At 38.9% G+C, this 7,778-nt stretch overlaps 1 long non-coding RNA gene across 1 annotated transcript; it reads right to left on the minus strand.

Annotated features, from left to right (window-relative positions):
• Nucleotides 1-483: 483 nt before the first annotated feature.
• Nucleotides 484-3,989, minus strand: LOC144040882 (uncharacterized). The gene is made up of 2 exons (XR_013289902.1): nt 3,368-3,989; nt 484-2,057 (listed from the first exon to the last, which is right to left on the minus strand). It is a non-coding gene; the product is annotated as an uncharacterized LOC144040882 (long non-coding RNA).
• Between the last annotated feature and the right edge of the window lie 3,789 nt (nt 3,990-7,778).

The raw sequence follows: 7,778 nt of genomic DNA on the forward strand, positions 1-7,778 counted from the left end.
TACATTAGGGTTAGGGTTACAAACTAGGGTTTTACATTAGGGTTAGGGTTTCAAACTAGGGTTTTACCTTAGGGTTAGTGTTTCAAACTAGGGTTTAAATTTTGGGTTAGTGTATCAAACTAGGGTTTATCATTAGGGTTAGGGATTCAAACTAGGGTTTTACATTAGGGTTAGGGTTTCAAATTAGGGTTTAACATTAGGGTTAGCGTTTCAAACTAGTGTTTTACATTAGTGTTAATGCTTCAAACTAGGGTTTTACATTAGGGTTAGGGTTTTAAACTATGGTTTCAAATTAGATTTGGGGTTTCAAACTAGGGTTTTACATTAGGGTTAGTGTTTCAAACTAGTGTTTTACATTAGGGTTAGGGTTTCAAACTAGGGTTTTACATTAGGGTTAATGCTTCAAACTAGGGTTTTACATTAGGGTTAGGGTTTCTGTCAGGTTCAGATGTAGACATTTATCAAATAAAGAGAGAAGAAGCATCTGGTTCCAAATTTATTACTCATGAGGAAGAGAAAACTGCAGCCTTAGTTTGATCGGTACAGAGTCTCTCTTGGTTCATCATTCAAATAGTCCCCTTATATACCAATCGGGGCATCTGATTACATGACAGAAAGAGAAAAACAACTCCTATCTCACTTCACACTCTCTAATGCGGCATGCAAGTCCAGGGGCCCTGGCGTTGACGTGCGTCACGTCTTCTTATCAGTTGTCCCCACTCGGCAGCTGAGTCGTCCACTTGCAACTTCACCAAATACAATAACACTCCTTTGCAATACATAGCAATCATAAACAGAAATTACTACACTATTACGTTGACTTGTGTTTCCCAAGAGGCAATTTACTTCAACACGGCAAATGTATAATAATCCTCCAAAATAATTCTTACATTTCCCTCCTGTTTATTCTACATTTGCCTCCAAAAATTTTGTCATCAAAAGAACTTTGATTAAAGGTTTTATTTAGTTGAATCATTTACTGGATGACAAACTTAAACATTCCATCATGTCCCCTTTCTATGTTTTAAGTTTTAAGGTGTGTAAAATAGGACGGCAGGAGAAATTATCTCATCATTGGTTTGGTCATTAGTGTCCCCTCCATCACCACAATTTGCAGAAATAAGCAAAGGGTACATCTCTTGTAATTTAGAATTTGTGGGAGCGACGACGGTTGAGACAAGTCGGACGAGTAATGCGCGAATGCAGGGAATACAACAACATCCACACAGCACAAGAATTGAGGTGAACAGAGTCATAGAAATCATGACAGAAAATACCAAACTTATATTTGCCAAACGTTTTTTCCCACCACTCGTCCCATGCTGAGGTGGACACACCTGAGTGTTCTTTCATCTTTCGATTCAGGGTGCGCAGGCCTTCAACGGCTCTCGTGAGGGACCCATCCGGAGATGTGTTGTTTGGTATAAATGTACAACACTGGTCCCCAAACATAGCGCAAACGCCACCTCTCTCTGCCAGTAGCATGTCGACCGCAATGCGGTTCTGGAACGCCATGAGTGATGTTGCAGCCAATTGTTCTCTGACAGCTATAAATCTTTCTTCAGTATAATTCCCCAATTTTTGTACATTGTAATGGATGTAGTTGATTCGGTCTACATTTTTATTGGGTGTGACCCATATGAAAATCCTCTATTCTTGTTTATCAGTGCGTGATTTGGTGAATGAATAGCCTTCACGGTCACAAAGACCACACAACATAGTACCGCAAATCTTATCCACGCAATAGCCATGTCGACCGAGAACCCCTAATTAGGTTAGGCGTCTTGGAAAACTTCACTGACCGCAGGTATTTTCAGATTCTATATATCTGCTCCCACCTTTGAATCAGACTTTCGCTCACCCTCCCTGTTGGGTTTGTCGGTTGAGATGACCTTTTTACAATGCGTAAGATGCATCCAAGTGCTCCTTGCTTCAATCTCTATGGCCGTCGGCGTGGTCAGCAGCACTTGATGATGGCCTTCCCACTTTGGAGAATTCCAGTGCTTCTTTTTGAGGCTTCGGATCAGTACCCAGTCTCCTGGAGCTACTAGTTCTTCCTGTTGGAGAGAAGCACAATCGCCTTCTGGTAATTTCAATTCATCTCTTTTCTCTAATGTTTTTCGCATGTAATCGGCCAAACTGGCTTCGTTGCCACTGTTAATGATAATAAATAATAATAATAATAACAATTTTTGAGAATAAATTAAAGCCATATGTCGTATACATTCTGTGTATCCGTCCTACCATTCCCCCTGTTGACACATGGGTCACACCATGTGTCAATATAGCGGCCCACTTATAAAGATTTTTATTTAATTTAATGTCACATTTTCTTCGATGGCTTTTTGTTTGTCATCCTGTTGGGAAGCTGATTTTTCTAGTCGTGTATTTTTTCTATTGTGGGGACAGTGCCTCAAAAAATGCCCTGTCTCCCCACAACACCAACAGGTGACTTCTTTTGGGCCTGTGGCATAGCCGCGCCCCTTGCCGGTGAGTCCTATTTTAAATTGAGGTCTACCCCTTCCTCGGCCCCTGTTTTGGTAAAAACCTTTTCCTCGTCTTTGAAAGTAGAATTCGTTCCCCTCGTTCTCAATAATAAATGTGTCTGTCTTTATTTTATCTTGCAAGTTAAATATTTTTTGTATATTAAGCTGGCCAGCAAATTCATATTTCGTTATCCACAAATTTAAATGTTTTGTTTTAGAAGGACATTGGTTTTCTACAAACTTGCAGTCCTTACATGTTAACTGTTGTTTCGGGTCTTTCTTGTTGGCTTTTTTGCTATTTGTTTTCTCCATGTTGGAGTCAGCGATTCTCTTAAGGAGATTAAACTGACTTTAAATCCCCGAACAAACAATAATGAGGTAGCGAACCTCCACTCACACCGAGGTAGCGAACCTCCACTCACACCCCCTCTTTATTTACGCGCGTAGGACACCGTTGCCCTCTTTTATAGACTCTCTCTGTCTCTCTTTTATAGACTCTCTGTCTCTTTACGCAACATTGACTAGTATTCTTACGGTTTTGATTCACCCCACTTTTATAGACTCCCTCTGTCTATTTTTCAGTCCCCTCTTCCCAGTTTCATAGACTCCCTCTGTCTATTTTTCAGTCCCCTCTTCCCAGTTTCCCCTCTTTCTTTTCCTCAGTTTTATAGACTCACTCTGTCTACTTCCCTGTTTTATAGACTCTCTCGCTGTCTTTTCTGTTTTATAGACTCACTCTGTCTTTTTTAGTTTTAAGTACGTACAGGACACCGTCGCCCTCTTCTCCACGGAGTTTAAACGCGCGTAGGACACCGTCGCCCTTAACTTTAAACGGACACTTATTTACCAAAAATCCGCCAATGAAAATATAAGTGTCCTACCAGTGTTGCCTTCTCTCTTCCTGGCTTGCTTCAACTTTCAGTCCCCAGAAACAGGGCCGAGGTCCAGTCCCCTAAAATGGGACAGCTGCCGTGGCCACGGTCTTTCTTGGTCGTCGGCTCTGCCTCTGGGCACCTCCGGTATGTTGCAATCCGGCTCGAAGGACCAATTTAAATGTCAGGTTCAGATGTAGACATTTATCAAATAAAGAGAGAAGAAGCATCTGGTTCCAAATTTATTACTCATGAGGAAGAGAAAACTGCAGCCTTAGTTTGATCGGTACAGAGTCTCTCTTGGTTCATCATTCAAATAGTCCCCTTATATACCAATCGGGGCATCTGATTACATGACAGAAAGAGAAAAACAACTCCTATCTCACTTCACACTCTCTAATGCGGCATGCAAGTCCAGGGGCCCTGGCGTTGACGTGCGTCACGTCTTCTTATCAGTTGTCCCCACTCGGCAGCTGAGTCGTCCACTTGCAACTTCACCAAATACAATAACACTCCTTTGCAATACATAGCAATCATAAACAGAAATTACTACACTATTACGTTGACTTGTGTTTCCCAAGAGGCAATTTACTTCAACACGGCAAATGTATAATAATCCTCCAAAATAATTCTTACAGTTTCAAACTAGGGTTTTACATTAGTGTTAGGTTTTCAAACTAGGGTTTTACATTTGGGTTAGGGTTACAAACTAGGGTTTTACATTAGGTTTAAGGTTTCAAACTAGGGTTTCAAATTAGGTTTAGGGTTTCAAACTTGGGTTTTACATTAGGGTTAGGGTTTCAAACAAGGGTTTAACATTAGGGTTAGGGTTTCAAACTAGGGTTTTACATTAGGATTAGGGTTTCAAACTAGGGTTTTACATTAGGGTTAGGGTTTCAAACTAGGGTTTCAAATTAGGCTTAGGGTTTCAATCTAGGGTTTTGTTTTAGTCTTAGGGTTTCAAACAAGGGTTTTACATTAGGGTTAGGGTTTCAAACTAGGGTTTTACATTAGGTTTAGGGTTTCAAACTAGGGTTTTACATTAGGGTTAGGGTTACAAACTAGGGTTTTACATTAGGGTTAGGGTTTCAAACTAGGGTTTTACATTAGGGTTAGGGTTTCAAACTAAGGTTTCAATTTAGGGTTAGGGTTTCAAACTAGGGTTTTTCATTAGGGTTAGGGTTTCAAACTTGGGTTTTACATTAGGGTTAGGGTTTCAAACTAGGGCTTATAATTAGGGTTAGGGTTTCAAACTAGTGTTTTACATTATGTTTAATGCTTCAAACTAGGGTTTTACATTAGGGTTGGGTTTCAAACTAGGGCTTTACATTTGGGTTAGGGTTTTAAACTAGGGTTTTGCATTAGGGTTAGGGTTTCAAACTAGGGTTTATCATTAGGGTTAGGGTTTCAAACTAGGGTTTTACATTAGGGTTAGGGTTTCAAACTAGGGTTTAACATTAGGGTTAGGGTTACAAACTAGGGTTTTACATTACGGTTAGGGTTTCAAACTAGGGTTTTACATTAGGGTAAGAGTTTCAAACTAGGGTTATAATTTTGGGTTATTGCTTCAAACTAGGGTTTTACATTAGGGTTAGGGTTTCAAACTAGGGTTTTACATTAGGGTTAGGGTTTCAAACTATGGTTTTACATTAGGGTTAGGGTTACAAACTAGGGTTTTACATTAGGGTTAGGGTTTCAAACTAGGGTTTCAAATTAGGGTTAGGGTTTCAAACTAGGGTTTTACATTAGGTTTAGGGTTTTAAACTATGGTTTCAAATTAGATTTGGGGTTTCAAACTAGGGTTTTACATTAGGGTTAGCGTTTCAAACTAGTGTTTTACATTAGGGTTAGTGCTTCAAACTAGGGTTTTACATTAGGGTTAGGGTTTCAAACTAGGGTTTTACATTAGCGTTAGTGTTTCAAACTAGGGTTTTACATTAGGGTTAGGGTTACAAACGATGGTTTTACATTAGGGTTAGGGTTTCAAACTAGGGTTTTACATTAGGGGTAGGGTTTCAAACTAGGGTTTCAATTTAGGGTTAGGGTTTCAAACTAGGGTTTAACATTTGGGTTAGGGTTTCAAACTAGGATTTTACATTAGGGTTAATGCTTCAAACTAGGGTTTTACATTAGGGTTAGGGTTTCAAACTAGGGTTTTACATTAGGGTTAGGGTTTCAAACTAGGGTTTTACCTTTTGGTTAGGGTTACAAACTAGGGTTTTACATTAGGGTTAGGGTTTCAAACTAGGGTTTCAAATTAGGCTAAGTGTTTCAAACTAGGGTTTTACATTAGGGTTAGGGTTTCAAACAAGGGTTTTACATTAGGGTTAGGGTTTCAAACTAGGGTTTAACATTAGGGTTAGGGTTTCAAACTAGGGTTTTACATTAGGGTTAGGGTTACAAACTAGGCTTTAACATTAGGGTTAGGGTTTCAAACTAGGGTTTTACATTAGGGTTAGGGTTTCAAACAAGGGTTTTACATTAGGGTTAGGGTTTCAAACTAGGGTTTCAAATTAGGGTTAGGGTTTCAAACTAGGGTTTTACATTAGGGTTAGGGTTTCAAACTAGGATTTTACATTAGGGTTAGGGTTTCACACTAAGGTTTTACATTAGGGTTAGGGTTACAAACTAGGGTTTTACATTAGGGTTAGGGTTTCAAACTAGGGTTTTACATTAGGGTTAGGGTTTCAAACTGGGGTTTCAATTTAGTGTTAGGGTTTCAAACTAGGGTTTAACATTAGGGTTAATGCTTCAAACTAGGGTTTTACATTAGGGTTAGTGTTTCAAACTAGTGTTTTACATTAGGGTTAGTGCTTCAAACTAGGGTTTTACATTAGGGTTAGGGTTTCAAACTAGGGTTTTACATTAGGGTTAGGGTTACAAACTAGGGTTTTACATTAGGGTTAGGGTTTCAAACTAGGGTTTTACATTAGGGTTAGGGTTTCAAACTAGGGTTTCAATTTAGGGTTAGGGTTTCAAACTAGGGTTTATCATTAGGGTTAGGGTTTCAAACTAGGGTTTTACATTAGGATTAGGGTTTCAAACTAGTGTTTTACTTTAGGGTTAATGCTTCAAACTAGGGTTTTACATTAGGGTTAGCGTTTCAAACTAGGGTTTTACATTAGGGTTAGTGTTTCAAACTAGGGTTTTACATTTGGGTTAGGGTTACAAACTAGGGTTTTTTATGAGGGTTAGGGTTTCAAACTAAGGTTTCACATTAGAGTTAGGATTTCAAACAGGGGTTTCAAATTAGGGTTAGGGTTTCAAACTAGGTTTTCAAAATTAGGGTTACGGTTTCAAACTAGGGTTTATCATTAGGGTTAGGGTTTCAAACTAGGGTTTTACATTAGGGTTAGGTTTTCAAACTAGGGTTTCAAATTAGGGTTAGGGTTTCAAACTAGGGTTTTACATTAAGGTTTGGGTTTCAAACTAGGGTTTAACATTAGGGTTAGGGTTTCAAACTAGGGTTTCAAATTAGGGTTAGGGTTACAAACAAGGGGTTTTACATTAGGGTTAGGGTTTCAAACTAGGGTTTTACATTAGGGTTAGGGTTTCAAACTCGGGTTTAAAATAAGGGTTAGGGTTTCAAATTAGGGCTTTACATTAGGGTTAGGGTTTAAAACTAGGGTTTCAAATTAGGCTTAGGGTTTCAATCTAGGGTTTTGTTTTAGGGTTAGGGTTTCAAACAAGGGTTTTACATTAGGGTTAGGGTTTCAAACTAGGGTTTTACATTAGGGTTAGGGTTTCAAACTAGGGTTTTACATTAGAGTTAGGGTTACAAACTAGGGTTTTACATTAGGGTTAGGGTTTCAAACTAGGGTTTCAAATTAGGGTTACGGTTTCAAACTAGGGTTTTACATTAGGGTAAGTGTTTCAAACTAGGGTTTCAAATTACCGTTACGGTTTCAAACTAGTGTTTTACATTAGGGTTAGTGTTTCAAACTAGGGTTTTACATTAGGGTTAGGGTTACAAACTAGGATTTTACATTAAGGTTAGGGTTTCAAACTAGGGTTTTACATTAGGTTTAGGGTTTCAAACTAGGGTTTTACATTAGGGTTAGGGTTACAAACTAGGGTTTTACATTAGGGTTAGGGTTTCAAACTAAGGTTTCAATTTAGGGTTAGGGTTTCAAACTAGGGTTTTTCATTAGGGTTAGGGTTTCAAACTTGGGTTTTACATTAGGGTTAGGGTTTCAAACTAGGGCTTATAATTAGGGTTAGGGTTTCAAACTAGTGTTTTACATTATGTTTAATGCTTCAAACTAGGGTTTTACATTAGGGTTGGGTTTCAAACTAGGGCTTTACATTTGGGTTAGGGTTTCAAACTAGGGTTTTGCATTAGGGTTAGGGTTTCAAACTAGGGTTTATCATTAGGGTTAGGGTTTCAAACAAGGGTTTTACATTAGGGTTAGGGTTTCAA

Source organism: Vanacampus margaritifer, unplaced genomic scaffold (assembly GCF_051991255.1).
Source record: "Vanacampus margaritifer isolate UIUO_Vmar unplaced genomic scaffold, RoL_Vmar_1.0 HiC_scaffold_46, whole genome shotgun sequence".
Lineage (NCBI taxonomy): Eukaryota > Metazoa > Chordata > Actinopteri > Syngnathiformes > Syngnathidae > Vanacampus > Vanacampus margaritifer.